A 16,395-nucleotide genomic window follows, 5' to 3' on the forward strand; every position below is an offset into this window, starting at 1 on the left:
TTGGTTAGTTTGACAGATGTATATAGGTCCGTTATAATGACATAATTGGTTGGTTTGACAGTTGTATATAGGTCCGTTATACTGACATAATTGGTTAGTTTGACAGTTGTATATACTAGGTCCGTTATACTGACACAATTGGTTAGTTTGACAGTTGTATATAGGTCCGCTATACTGACACAATTGGTTAGTTTGACAGTTGTATATAGGTCCGTTATACTGACATAATTGGTTAGTTTGACAGTTGTATATAATTCCGTTATACTGACGTAATTGGTTAGTTTGACAGATGTATATAAGTCCGCTATACTGACATAATTGGTTAGTTTGACAGTTGTATAAAGGTCCGTTCTACTGACACAATTGGTTAGTTTGACAGTTGTATATAGGTCCGTTATACTGACATAATTGGTTAGTTTGACAGTTGTATATAGGTCCGTTCTACTGACATAATTGGTTAGTTTGACAGTTGTATATACTAGGTCCGTTATACTGACATAATTGGTTAGTTTGACAGTTGTATATAGGTCCGTTATACTGACATATAATTGGTTAGTTTGACAGTTGTATATAGGTCCGTTATACTGACATAATTGGTTAGTTTGACAGTTGTATATAGGTCCGTTATACTGACGTAATTGGTTAGTTTGACAGTTGTATATAGGTCCGTTATACTGACATAATTGGTTAGTTTGACAGTTGTATATAGGTCCGTTATACTGACATAGTTGGTTGGTTTGACAGTTGAATTTAGGTCCGTTATACTGACATAATTGGTTAGTTTGACAGTTGTATATAGGTCCGTTATACTGACGTAATTGGTTAGTTTGACAGTTGTATATAGGTCCGTTATACTGACATAATTGGTTAGTTTGACAGTTGTATATAGGTCCGTTATACTGACATAATTGGTTGGTTTGACAGTTGTATTTAGGTCCGTTATACTGACATAATTGGTTAGTTTGACAGTTGTATATAGGTCCGTTCTACTGACATAATTGGTTAGTTTGACAGTTGTATTTAGGTCCGTTATACTGACATAATTGGTTAGTTTGACAGATGTATATAAGTCCGCTATACTGACATAATTGGTTAGTTTGACAGTTGTATATAGGTCCGTTATACTGACATATAATTGGTTAGTTTGACAGTTGTATATAGGTCCGTTATACTGACATATAATTGGTTAGTTTGACAGTTGTATATAGGTCCGTTATACTGATGTAATTGGTTAGTTTGACAGTTGTATTTAGGTACGTTATACTGACATAATTGATTAGTTTGACAGTTGTACGTAGGTCCGTTATACTGACATAATTGGTTTGTTTGACAGATGTATATAGGTCCGCTATACTGACATAATTGGTTAGTTTGACAGATGTATATAGGTCCGTTATACTGACATAATTGGTTGGTTTGACAGTTGTATATAGGTCCGCTATACTGACATAATTGGTTAGTTTGACAGATGTACATAGGTCCGTTATACTGACACAATTGGTTAGTTTGACAGTTGTATATAGGTCCGTTCTACTGACATAATTGGTTAGTTTGACAGTTGTATAAAGGTCCGTTCTACTGACATAATTGGGTAGTTTGACAGTTGTATATAGGTCCGTTATACTGACATAATTGGTTGGTTTGACAGTTGTATTTAGGTCCGTTATACTGATGTAATTGGTTAGTTTGACAGTTGTATTTAGGTCCGTTATACTGACATAATTGGTTAGTTTGACAGTTGTATTTAGGTCCGTTATACTGATGTAATTGGTTAGTTTGACAGATGTATATAGGTCCGTTATACTGACATAATTGGTTAGTTTGACAGTTGTATATAGGTCCGTTATACTGACATAATCGGTTAGTTTGACAGATGTATATAGGGCTGTTATACTGACATAATTGGTTAGTTTGACAGTTGTATATAGGTCCGTTATACTGACACAATTGGTTAGTTTGACAGTTGTATATAGGTCCGTTATACTGACGTAATTGGTTAGTTTGACAGTTGTATATAGGTCCGTTATACTGACACAATTGGTTAGTTTGACAGTTGTATATAGGTCCGTTATACTGACGTAATTGGTTAGTTTGACAGTTGTATATAGGTCCGTTATACTGACATAATTGGTTAGTTTGACAGTTGTATATAGGTCCGTTATACTGACATAGTTGGTTGGTTTGACAGTTGAATTTAGGTCCGTTATACTGACATAATTGGTTAGTTTGACAGTTGTATATAGGTCCGTTATACTGACGTAATTGGTTAGTTTGACAGTTGTATATAGGTCCGTTATACTGACATAATTGGTTAGTTTGACAGTTGTATATAGGTCCGTTATACTGACATAATTGGTTGGTTTGACAGTTGTATTTAGGTCCGTTATACTGACATAATTGGTTAGTTTGACAGTTGTATATAGGTCCGTTCTACTGACATAATTGGTTAGTTTGACAGTTGTATTTAGGTCCGTTATACTGACATAATTGGTTAGTTTGACAGATGTATATAAGTCCGCTATACTGACATAATTGGTTAGTTTGACAGTTGTATATAGGTCCGTTATACTGACATAATTGGTTAGTTTGACAGTTGTATATAGGTCCGTTATACTGACATATAATTGGTTAGTTTGACAGTTGTATATAGGTCCGTTATACTGATGTAATTGGTTAGTTTGACAGTTGTATTTAGGTACGTTATACTGACATAATTGATTAGTTTGACAGTTGTACGTAGGTCCGTTATACTGACATAATTGGTTAGTTTGACAGATGTATATAGGTCCGCTATACTGACATAATTGGTTAGTTTGACAGATGTATATAGGTCCGTTATACTGACATAATTGGTTGGTTTGACAGTTGTATATAGGTCCGCTATACTGACATAATTGGTTAGTTTGACAGATGTACATAGGTCCGTTATACTGACACAATTGGTTAGTTTGACAGTTGTATATAGGTCCGTTCTACTGACATAATTGGTTAGTTTGACAGTTGTATAAAGGTCCGTTCTACTGACATAATTGGGTAGTTTGACAGTTGTATATAGGTCCGTTATACTGACATAATTGGTTGGTTTGACAGTTGTATTTAGGTCCGTTATACTGATGTAATTGGTTAGTTTGACAGTTGTATTTAGGTCCGTTATACTGACATAATTGGTTAGTTTGACAGTTGTATTTAGGTCCGTTATACTGATGTAATTGGTTAGTTTGACAGATGTATATAGGTCCGTTATACTGACATAATTGGTTAGTTTGACAGTTGTATATAGGTCCGTTATACTGACATAATCGGTTAGTTTGACAGATGTATATAGGGCTGTTATACTGACATAATTGGTTAGTTTGACAGTTGTATATAGGTCCGCTATACTGACATAATTGGTTGGTTTGACAGTTGTATATAGGTCCGTTATACTGACATAATTGGTTAGTTTGACAGTTGAATATAGGTCTGTTATACTGACATAATTGGTTAGTTTGACAGTTGTATATAGGTCCGTTATACTGACATAATTGGTTAGTTTGACAGATGTATAAAAGTCAATTATACTGACACAATTGGTTAGTTTGACAGTTGTATATAGGTCCGCTATACTGACATAATTGGTTAGTTTGACAGTTGTATATAGGTCCGCTATACTGACATAATTGGTTAGTTTGACAGTTGTATAAAGGTCCGTTATACTGACATAATTGGTTAGTTTGACAGTTGTATAAAAGTCAATTATACTGACACAATTGGTTAGTTTGACAGTTGTATATAGGTCCGTTATACTGACATAATTGGTTGGTTTGACAGTTGTATATAGGTCCGTTATACTGACATAATTGGTTAGTTTGACAGTTGTATAAAGGTCCGTTATACTGACATAATTGGTTAGTTTGACAGTTGTATATAGGTCCGCTATACTGACATAATTGGTTAGTTTGACAGTTGTATATAGGTCCGTTATACTGACATAATTGGTTAGTTTGACAGTTGTATATAGGTCCGTTATACTAACATAATTGGTTAGTTTGACAGTTGTATACAGGTCCGTTATACTGACATAATTGGTTAGTTTGACAGTTGTATATAGGTCCGTTATACTGACATAATTGGTTAGTTTGACAGTTGTATATAATTCCGTTATACTGACGTAATTGGTTAGTTTGACAGATGTATATAAGTCCGCTATACTGACATAATTGGTTAGTTTGACAGTTGTATAAAGGTCCGTTCTACTGACACAATTGGTTAGTTTGACAGTTGTATATAGGTCCGTTATACTGACATAATTGGTTAGTTTGACAGTTGTATATAGGTCCGTTCTACTGACATAATTGGTTAGTTTGACAGTTGTATATACTAGGTCCGTTATACTGACATAATTGGTTAGTTTGACAGTTGTATATAGGTCCGTTATACTGACATATAATTGGTTAGTTTGACAGTTGTATATAGGTCCGTTATACTGACATAATTGGTTAGTTTGACAGTTGTATATAGGTCCGTTATACTGACGTAATTGGTTAGTTTGACAGTTGTATATAGGTCCGTTATACTGACATAATTGGTTAGTTTGACAGTTGTATATAGGTCCGTTATACTGACATAGTTGGTTGGTTTGACAGTTGAATTTAGGTCCGTTATACTGACATAATTGGTTAGTTTGACAGTTGTATATAGGTCCGTTATACTGACGTAATTGGTTAGTTTGACAGTTGTATATAGGTCCGTTATACTGACATAATTGGTTAGTTTGACAGTTGTATATAGGTCCGTTATACTGACATAATTGGTTGGTTTGACAGTTGTATTTAGGTCCGTTATACTGACATAATTGGTTAGTTTGACAGTTGTATATAGGTCCGTTCTACTGACATAATTGGTTAGTTTGACAGTTGTATTTAGGTCCGTTATACTGACATAATTGGTTAGTTTGACAGATGTATATAAGTCCGCTATACTGACATAATTGGTTAGTTTGACAGTTGTATATAGGTCCGTTATACTGACATAATTGGTTAGTTTGACAGTTGTATATAGGTCCGTTATACTGACATAATTGGTTAGTTTGACAGTTGTATATAGGTCCGTTATACTGACATAATTGCCTAGTTTGACAGATGTATATAGGTCCGTTATACTGACATAATCGGTTAGTTTGACAGTTGTATATAGGTCCGTTATACTGACATAATTGGTTTGACAGTTGTATATAGGTCCGTTATACTGACATAATTGGTTAGTTTGACAGTTGTATATAGGTCCGCTATACTGACATAATTGGTTAGTTTGACAGTTGTATATAGGTCCGTTATACTGACATAATTGGTTAGTTTGACAGTTGTATATAGGTCCGTTATACTGACATAATTGGTTAGTTTGACAGTTGTATATAGGTCCGCTATACTGACATAATTGGTTAGTTTGACAGTTGTATATAGGTCCGTTATACTGACATAATTGGTTAGTTTGACAGTTGTATATAGGTCCGTTATACTGACATAATTGGTTAGTTTGACAGTTGTATATAGGTCCGTTATACTGACATAATTGATTAGTTTGACAGTTGTACGTAGGTCCGTTATACGGACATAATTGGTTAGTTTGACAGTTTTACATAGGTCCGTTATACTGACATAATTGGTTAGTTTGACAGATGTATATAGGTCCGTTATACTGACATAATTGGTTAGTTTGACAGTTGTATATACTAGGTCCGTTATACTGACATAATTGGTTAGTTTGACAGTTGTATATAGGTCCGTTATACTGACATAATTGGTTAGTTTGACAGATGTATATAGGTCCGTTATACTGACATAATTGGTTAGTTTGACAGTTGTATATAGGTCCGTTATACTGACATAATTGGTTAGTTTGACAGTTGTATATAATTCCGTTATACTGACGTAATTGGTTAGTTTGACAGATGTATATAAGTCCGCTATACTGACATAATTGGTTAGTTTGACAGTTGTATAAAGGTCCGTTCTACTGACACAATTGGTTAGTTTGACAGTTGTATATAGGTCCGTTATACTGACATAATTGGTTAGTTTGACAGATGTATATAGGTCCGTTATACTGACATAATTGGTTAGTTTGACAGTTTTATATAGGTCCGTTATACTGACATAATTGGTTAGTTTGACAGATGTATATAGGTCCGTTATACTGACATAATTGGTTAGTTTGACAGTTGTATATAGGTCCGTTATACTGACATAATTGGTTAGTTTGACAGTTGTATATAGGTCCGTTATACTGACACAATTGGTTAGTTTGACAGTTGTATATAGGGCTGTTATACTGACATAATTGGTTAGTTTGACAGTTGTATATAGGTCCGTTATACTGCCATAATTGGTTAGTTTGACAGTTGTATATAGGTCCGTTATACTGACATAGTTGGTTAGTTTGACAGTTGTATAAAGGTCAATTATACTGACATAATTGGTTAGTTTGACAGTTGTATATAGGTCCGTTATACTGACATAATTGGTAAGTTTGACAGTTGTATATAGGTCCGTTATACTGACATAGTTGGTTAGTTTGACAGTTGTATATAGGTCCGTTATACTGACGTAATTGGTTAGTTTGACAGATGTATATAAGTCCGCTATACTGACATAATTGGTTAGTTTGACAGTTGTATATAGGTCCATTATACTGACATAATTGGTTAGTTTGACAGTTGTATAAAGGTCCGTTATACTGACATAATTGATTAGTTTGACAGTTGTATATAATTCCGTTATACTGACATAATTGGTTGGTTTGACAGTTGTATATAGGTCCGCTATAATGACATAATACTGACATAATTGGTTAGTTTGACAGTTGTATATACTAGGTCCGTTATACTGACATAATTGGTTAGTTTGACAGTTGTATATAGGTCCGTTATAATGACATAATTGGTAAGTTTGACAGTTGTATATAGGTCCGTTATACTGACATAATTGGTTAGTGTGACAGTTGTATAAAGGTCCGTTATACTGACATAATTGGTTAGTTTGATAGTTGTATAAAGGTCCGTTATACTGACAGAATTGGTTAGTTTGACAGTTGTATATAGGTCCGTTATACTGACATAATTGGTTCGTTTGACAGTTCTATATAGGTCCGTTATACTGACAGAATTGGTTAGTTTGACAGTTGTATATAGGTCCGTTATACTGACATAGTTGGTTAGTTTGACGGTTGTATATAGGTCCGTTATACTGACATAATTGGTTAGTTTGACAGTTGTATATAGGTCCGTTATACTGACATAATTGGTTAGTTTGACAGTTGTATAAAGGTCCGTTATACTGACATAATTGGTTAGTTTGACAGTTGTATATAGGTCCGTTATACTGACATAATTGGTTAGTTTGACAGTTGTATATAGGTCCGTTATACTGACATAATTGGTTAGTTTGACAGATGTATATAGGTCCGTTATACTGACATAATTGGTTAGTTTGACAGATGTATATAGGTCCGTTATACTGACATAATTGGTTAGTTTGACAGAAGTATATAGGTCCGTTATACTGACATAATTGGTTAGTTTGACAGTTGTATTAGGTCCGTTATACTGACATAATTGGTTAGTTTGACAGTTGTATATAGGTCCGTTATACTGACATAATTGGTTAGTTTGACAGATGTATATAGGTCCGTTATACTGACATAATTGGTTAGTTTGACAGTTGTATATAGGTCCGTTATACTAACATAATTGGTTAGTTTGACAGTTGTATACATGTCCGTTATACTGACATAATTGGTTAGTTTGACAGTTGTATATAGGTCCGTTCTACTGACATAATTGGTTAGTTTGACAGTTGTATATAATTCCGTTATACTGACGTAATTGGTTAGTTTGACAGATGTATATAAGTCCGCTATACTGACATAATTGGTTAGTTTGACAGTTGTATAAAGGTCCGTTCTACTGACACAATTGGTTAGTTTGACAGTTGTATATAGGTCCGTTATACTGACATAATTGGTTAGTTTGACAGTTGTATATAGGTCCGTTCTACTGACATAATTGGTTAGTTTGACAGTTGTATATACTAGGTCCGTTATACTGACATAATTGGTTAGTTTGACAGTTGTATATAGGTCCGTTATACTGACATATAATTGGTTAGTTTGACAGTTGTATATAGGTCCGTTATACTGACATAATTGGTTAGTTTGACAGTTGTATATAGGTCCGTTATACTGACGTAATTGGTTAGTTTGACAGTTGTATATAGGTCCGTTATACTGACATAATTGGTTAGTTTGACAGTTGTATATAGGTCCGTTATACTGACATAGTTGGTTGGTTTGACAGTTGAATTTAGGTCCGTTATACTGACATAATTGGTTAGTTTGACAGTTGTATATAGGTCCGTTATACTGACGTAATTGGTTAGTTTGACAGTTGTATATAGGTCCGTTATACTGACATAATTGGTTAGTTTGACAGTTGTATATAGGTCCGTTATACTGACATAATTGGTTAGTTTGACAGTTGTATTTAGGTCCGTTATACTGACATAATTGGTTAGTTTGACAGTTGTATATAGGTCCGTTCTACTGACATAATTGGTTAGTTTGACAGTTGTATTTAGGTCCGTTATACTGACATAATTGGTTAGTTTGACAGATGTATATAAGTCCGCTATACTGACATAATTGGTTAGTTTGACAGTTGTATATAGGTCCGTTATACTGACATAATTGGTTAGTTTGACAGTTGTATATAGGTCCGTTATACTGACATATAATTGGTTAGTTTGACAGTTGTATATAGGTCCGTTATACTGATGTAATTGGTTAGTTTGACAGATGTACATAGGTCCGTTATACTGACACAATTGGTTAGTTTGACAGTTGTATATAGGTCCGTTCTACTGACATAATTGGTTAGTTTGACAGTTGTATAAAGGTCCGTTCTACTGACATAATTGGGTAGTTTGACAGTTGTATATAGGTCCGTTATACTGACATAATTGGTTGGTTTGACAGTTGTATTTAGGTCCGTTATACTGATGTAATTGGTTAGTTTGACAGTTGTATTTAGGTCCGTTATACTGACATAATTGGTTAGTTTGACAGTTGTATTTAGGTCCGTTATACTGATGTAATTGGTTAGTTTGACAGATGTATATAGGTCCGTTATACTGACATAATTGGTTAGTTTGACAGTTGTATATAGGTCCGTTATACTGACATAATCGGTTAGTTTGACAGATGTATATAGGGCTGTTATACTGACATAATTGGTTAGTTTGACAGTTGTATATAGGTCCGCTATACTGACATAATTGGTTGGTTTGACAGTTGTATATAGGTCCGTTATACTGACATAATTGGTTAGTTTGACAGTTGAATATAGGTCTGTTATACTGACATAATTGGTTAGTTTGACAGTTGTATATAGGTCCGTTATACTGACATAATTGGTTAGTTTGACAGATGTATAAAAGTCAATTATACTGACACAATTGGTTAGTTTGACAGTTGTATATAGGTCCGCTATACTGACATAATTGGTTAGTTTGACAGTTGTATATAGGTCCGCTATACTGACATAATTGGTTAGTTTGACAGTTGTATAAAGGTCCGTTATACTGACATAATTGGTTAGTTTGACAGTTGTATAAAAGTCAATTATACTGACACAATTGGTTAGTTTGACAGTTGTATATAGGTCCGTTATACTGACATAATTGGTTGGTTTGACAGTTGTATATAGGTCCGTTATACTGACATAATTGGTTAGTTTGACAGTTGTATAAAGGTCCGTTATACTGACATAATTGGTTAGTTTGACAGTTGTATATAGGTCCGCCAAACTGACATAATTGGTTAGTTTGACAGTTGTATATAGGTCCGTTATACTGACATAATTGGTTAGTTTGACAGTTGTATTTAGGTCCGTTATACTAACATAACTGGTTAGTTTGACAGTTGTATACAGGTCCGTTATACTGACATAATTGGTTAGTTTGACAGTTGTATATAGGTCCGTTATACTGACATAATTGGTTAGTTTGACAGTTGTATATAATTCCGTTATACTGACGTAATTGGTTAGTTTGACAGATGTATATAGGTCCGTTATACTGACATAATTGGTTAGTTTGACAGTTGTATATAGGTCCGTTATACTGACATAATTGGTTAGTTTGACAGTTGTATATAGGTCCGTTCTACTGACATAATTGGTTAGTTTGACAGTTGTATATACTAGGTCCGTTATACTGACATAATTGGTTAGTTTGACAGTTGTATATAGGTCCGTTATACTGACATATAATTGGTTAGTTTGACAGTTGTATATAGGTCCGTTATACTGACATAATTGGTTAGTTTGACAGTTGTATATAGGTCCGTTATACTGACGTAATTGGTTAGTTTGACAGTTGTATATAGGTCCGTTATACTGACATAATTGGTTAGTTTGACAGTTGTATATAGGTCCGTTATACTGACATAGTTGGTTGGTTTGACAGTTGAATTTAGGTCCGTTATACTGACATAATTGGTTAGTTTGACAGTTGTATATAGGTCCGTTATACTGACGTAATTGGTTAGTTTGACAGTTGTATATAGGTCCGTTATACTGACATAATTGGTTAGTTTGACAGTTGTATATAGGTCCGTTATACTGACATAATTGGTTGGTTTGACAGTTGTATTTAGGTCCGTTATACTGACATAATTGGTTAGTTTGACAGTTGTATATAGGTCCGTTCTACTGACATAATTGGTTAGTTTGACAGTTGTATTTAGGTCCGTTATACTGACATAATTGGTTAGTTTGACAGATGTATATAGGTCCGTTATACTGACATAATTGGTTAGTTTGACAGTTGTATATAGGTCCGTTATACTGACATAATTGGTTAGTTTGACAGTTGTATATAATTCCGTTATACTGACGTAATTGGTTAGTTTGACAGATGTATATAAGTCCGCTATACTGACATAATTGGTTAGTTTGACAGTTGTATAAAGGTCCGTTCTACTGACACAATTGGTTAGTTTGACAGTTGTATATAGGTCCGTTATACTGACATAATTGGTTAGTTTGACAGTTGTATATAGGTCCGTTCTACTGACATAATTGGTTAGTTTGACAGTTGTATATATTAGGTCCGTTATACTGACATAATTGGTTAGTTTGACAGTTGTATATAGGTCCGTTATACTGACATATAATTGGTTAGTTTGACAGTTGTATATAGGTCCGTTATACTGACATAATTGGTTAGTTTGACAGTTGTATATAGGTCCGTTATACTGACGTAATTGGTTAGTTTGACAGTTGTATATAGGTCCGTTATACTGACATAATTGGTTAGTTTGACAGTTGTATATAGGTCCGTTATACTGACATAGTTGGTTGGTTTGACAGTTGAATTTAGGTCCGTTATACTGACATAATTGGTTAGTTTGACAGTTGTATATAGGTCCGTTATACTGACGTAATTGGTTAGTTTGACAGTTGTATATAGGTCCGTTATACTGACATAATTGGTTAGTTTGACAGTTGTATATAGGTCCGTTATACTGACATAATTGGTTGGTTTGACAGTTGTATTTAGGTCCGTTATACTGACATAATTGGTTAGTTTGACAGTTGTATATAGGTCCGTTCTACTGACATAATTGGTTAGTTTGACAGTTGTATTTAGGTCCGTTATACTGACATAATTGGTTAGTTTGACAGATGTATATAAGTCCGCTATACTGACATAATTGGTTAGTTTGACAGTTGTATATAGGTCCGTTATACTGACATAATTGGTTAGTTTGACAGTTGTATATAGGTCCGTTATACTGACATAATTGGTTAGTTTGACAGTTGTATATAGGTCCGTTATACTGACATAATTGCCTAGTTTGACAGATGTATATAGGTCCGCTATACTGACATAATTGGTTAGTTTGACAGTTGTATATAGGTCCGTTATACTGACATAATTGGTTAGTTTGACAGTTGTATATAGGTCCGTTATACTGACATAATTGATTAGTTTGACAGTTGTACGTAGGTCCGTTATACTGACATAATTGGTTAGTTTGACAGTTTTACATAGGTCCGTTATACTGACATAATTGGTTAGTTTGACAGATGTATATAGGTCCGTTATACTGACATAATTGGTTAGTTTGACAGTTGTATATACTAGGTCCGTTATACTGACATAATTGGTTAGTTTGACAGTTGTATATAGGTCCGTTATACTGACATAATTGGTTAGTTTGACAGTTGTATATAGGTCCGTTATACTGACATAATTGCCTAGTTTGACAGATGTATATAGGTCCGCTATACTGACATAATTGGTTAGTTTGACAGTTGTATATAGGTCCGTTATACTGACATAATTGGTTAGTTTGACAGTTGTATATAGGTCCGTTATACTGACATAATTGATTAGTTTGACAGTTGTACGTAGGTCCGTTATACTGACATAATTGGTTAGTTTGACAGTTTTACATAGGTCCGTTATACTGACATAATTGGTTAGTTTGACAGATGTATATAGATCCGTTATACTGACATAATTGGTTAGTTTGACAGTTGTATATACTAGGTCCGTTATACTGACATAATTGGTTAGTTTGACAGTTGTATATAGGTCCGTTATACTGACATAATTGGTTAGTTTGACAGATGTATATAGGTCCGTTATACTGACACAATTGGTTAGTTTGACAGTTGTATATAGGTCCGTTATACTGACACAATTGGTTAGTTTGACAGTTGTATATAGGTCCGTTATACTGACATAATTGGTTAGTTTGACAGATGTATATAGGTCCGTTATACTGACATAATTGGTTAGTTTGACAGTTTTATATAGGTCCGTTATACTGACATAATTGGTTAGTTTGACAGATGTATATAGGTCCGTTATACTGACATAATTGGTTAGTTTGACAGTTTTATATAGGTCCGTTATACTGACATAATTGGTTAGTTTGACAGTTGTATATAGGTCCGTTATACTGACACAATTGGTTAGTTTGACAGTTGTATATAGGGCTGTTATACTGACATAATTGGTTAGTTTGACAGTTGTATATAGGTCCGTTATACTGACATAATTGGTTAGTTTGACAGTTGTATATAGGTCCGTTATACTGACATAGTTGGTTAGTTTGACAGTTGTATAAAGGTCAATTATACTGACATAATTGGTTAGTTTGACAGTTGTATATAGGTCCGTTATACTGACATAATTGGTAAGTTTGACAGTTGTATATAGGTCCGTTATACTGACATAGTTGGTTAGTTTGACAGTTGTATATAGGTCCGTTATACTGACGTAATTGGTTAGTTTGACAGATGTATATAAGTCCGCTATACTGACATAATTGGTTAGTTTGACAGTTGTATATAGGTCCATTATACTGACATAATTGGTTAGTTTGACAGTTGTATAAAGGTCCGTTATACTGACATAATTGATTAGTTTGACAGTTGTATATAATTCCGTTATACTGACATAATTGGTTGGTTTGACAGTTGTATATAGGTCCGCTATAATGACATAATACTGACATAATTGGTTAGTTTGACAGTTGTATATACTAGGTCCGTTATACTGACATAATTGGTTAGTTTGACAGTTGTATATAGGTCCGTTATAATGACATAATTGGTAAGTTTGACAGTTGTATATAGGTCCGTTATACTGACATAATTGGTTAGTGTGACAGTTGTATAAAGGTCCGTTATACTGACATAATTGGTTAGTTTGATAGTTGTATAAAGGTCCGTTATACTGACAGAATTGGTTAGTTTGACAGTTGTATATAGGTCCGTTATACTGACATAATTGGTTCGTTTGACAGTTCTATATAGGTCCGTTATACTGACAGAATTGGTTAGTTTGACAGTTGTATATAGGTCCGTTATACTGACATAGTTGGTTAGTTTGACGGTTGTATATAGGTCCGTTATACTGACATAATTGGTTAGTTTGACAGTTGTATATAGGTCCGTTATACTGACATAATTGGTTAGTTTGACAGTTGTATAAAGGTCCGTTATACTGACATAATTGGTTAGTTTGACAGTTGTATATAGGTCCGTTATACTGACATAATTGGTTAGTTTGACAGTTGTATATAGGTCCGTTATACTGACATAATTGGTTAGTTTGACAGATGTATATAGGTCCGTTATACTGACATAATTGGTTAGTTTGACAGATGTATATAGGTCCGTTATACTGACATAATTGGTTAGTTTGACAGATGTATATAGGTCCGTTATACTGACATAATTGGTTAGTTTGACAGTTGTATATACTAGGTCCGTTATACTGACATAATTGGTTAGTTTGACAGTTGTATATAGGTCCGTTATACTGACATAATTGGTTAGTTTGACAGATGTATATAGGTCCGTTATACTGACACAATTGGTTAGTTTGACAGTTGTATATAGGTCCGTTATACTGACACAATTGGTTAGTTTGACAGTTGTATATAGGTCCGTTATACTGACATAATTAGTTAGTTTGACAGATGTATATAGGTCCGTTATACTGACATAATTGGTTAGTTTGACAGTTTTATATAGGTCCGTTATACTGACATAATTGGTTAGTTTGACAGATGTATATAGGTCCGTTATACTGACATAATTGGTTCGTTTGACAGTTGTATATAGGTCCGTTATACTGACATAATTGATTAGTTTGACAGTTGTATATAGGTCCGTTATACTGACAGAATTGGTTAGTTTGACAGTTGTATATAGGTCCGTTATACTGACAGAATTGGTTAGTTTGACAGTTGTATATAGGTCCGTTATACTGACATAATTGGTTAGTTTGACAGATGTATATAGGTCCGTTATACTGACATAATTGGTTCGTTTGACAGTTGTATATAGGTCCGTTATACTGACATAATTGATTAGTTTGACAGTTGTATATAGGTCCGTTATACTGACAGAATTGGTTAGTTTGACAGTTGTATATAGGTCCGTTATACTGACATAATTGGTTAGTTTGACAGATGTATATAGGTCCGTTATACTGACATAATTGGTTAGTTTGACAGTTGTATAAAGGTCCGTTATACTGACATAATTGGTTAGTTTGACAGTTGTATATAGGTCCGTTATACTGACGTAATTGGTTAGTTTGACAGTTGTATATAGGTCCGTTATACTGACATAATTGGTTAGTTTGACAGTTGTATATAGGTCCGTTATACTGACATAATTGGTTAGTTTGACAGTTGTATATAGGGTGGTTTCACTGACATAATTGGTTAGTTTGACAGTTGTATATAGGTCCGTTATACTGACATAATTGGTTAGTTTGACAGTTGTATATAGGTCCGTTATACTGACACAATTGGTTAGTTTGACAGTTGTATATAGGTCCGTTATACTGACATAGTTGGTTAGTTTGACGGTTGTATATAGGTCCGTTATACTGACATAATTGGTTAGTTTGACAGTTGTATATAGGTCCGTTATACTGACATAATTGGTTAGTTTGACAGTTGTATAAAGGTCCGTTATACTGACATAATTGGTTAGTTTGACAGTTGTATATAGGTCCGTTATACTGACATAATTGGTTAGTTTGACAGTTGTATATAGGTCCGTTATACTGACATAATTGGTTAGTTTGACAGATGTATATAGGTCCGTTATACTGACATAATTGGTTAGTTTGACAGTTGTATATAGGTCCGTTATACTGACATAGTTGGTTTGTTTGACGGTTGTATATAGGTCCGTTATACTGACATAATTGGTTAGTTTGACAGTTGTATATACTAGGTCCGTTATACTGACATAATTGGTTAGTTTGACAGTTGTATATAGGTCCGTTATACTGACATAATTGGTTAGTTTGACAGTTGTATTTAGGTCCGTTATACTGACATAATTGGTTAGTTTGACAGATGTATATAGGTCCGTTATACTGACATAATTGGTTAGTTTGACAGTTGTATATAGGTCCGTTATACTGACATAATTGGTTAGTTTGACAGTTGAATATAGGTCCGTTATACTGACATAATGGGTTAGTTTGACAGATGTATATAGGTCCGTTATACTGACATAATTGGTTAGTTTGACAGTTGTATATAGGTCCGTTATACTGACATAATTGGTTAGTTTGACAGTTGTATATAGGTCCGTTATACTGACATAATCGGTTAGTTTGACAGATGTATATAGGTCCGTTATACTGACATAATTGGTTAGTTTGACAGTTGTATATAGGTCCGTTATACTGACATAATTGGTTAGTTTGACAGATGTTTATAGGTCCGTTATACTGACATAATTGGTTAGATTGACAGATGTTTATAGGTCCGTTATACTAACATAATTGGTTAGTTTGACAGATGCCCGGCAAAACT

The sequence above is a fragment of the Mytilus edulis genome, chromosome 4 (genome assembly GCF_963676685.1).
Source record: "Mytilus edulis chromosome 4, xbMytEdul2.2, whole genome shotgun sequence".
Classification (NCBI taxonomy): domain Eukaryota; kingdom Metazoa; phylum Mollusca; class Bivalvia; order Mytilida; family Mytilidae; genus Mytilus; species Mytilus edulis.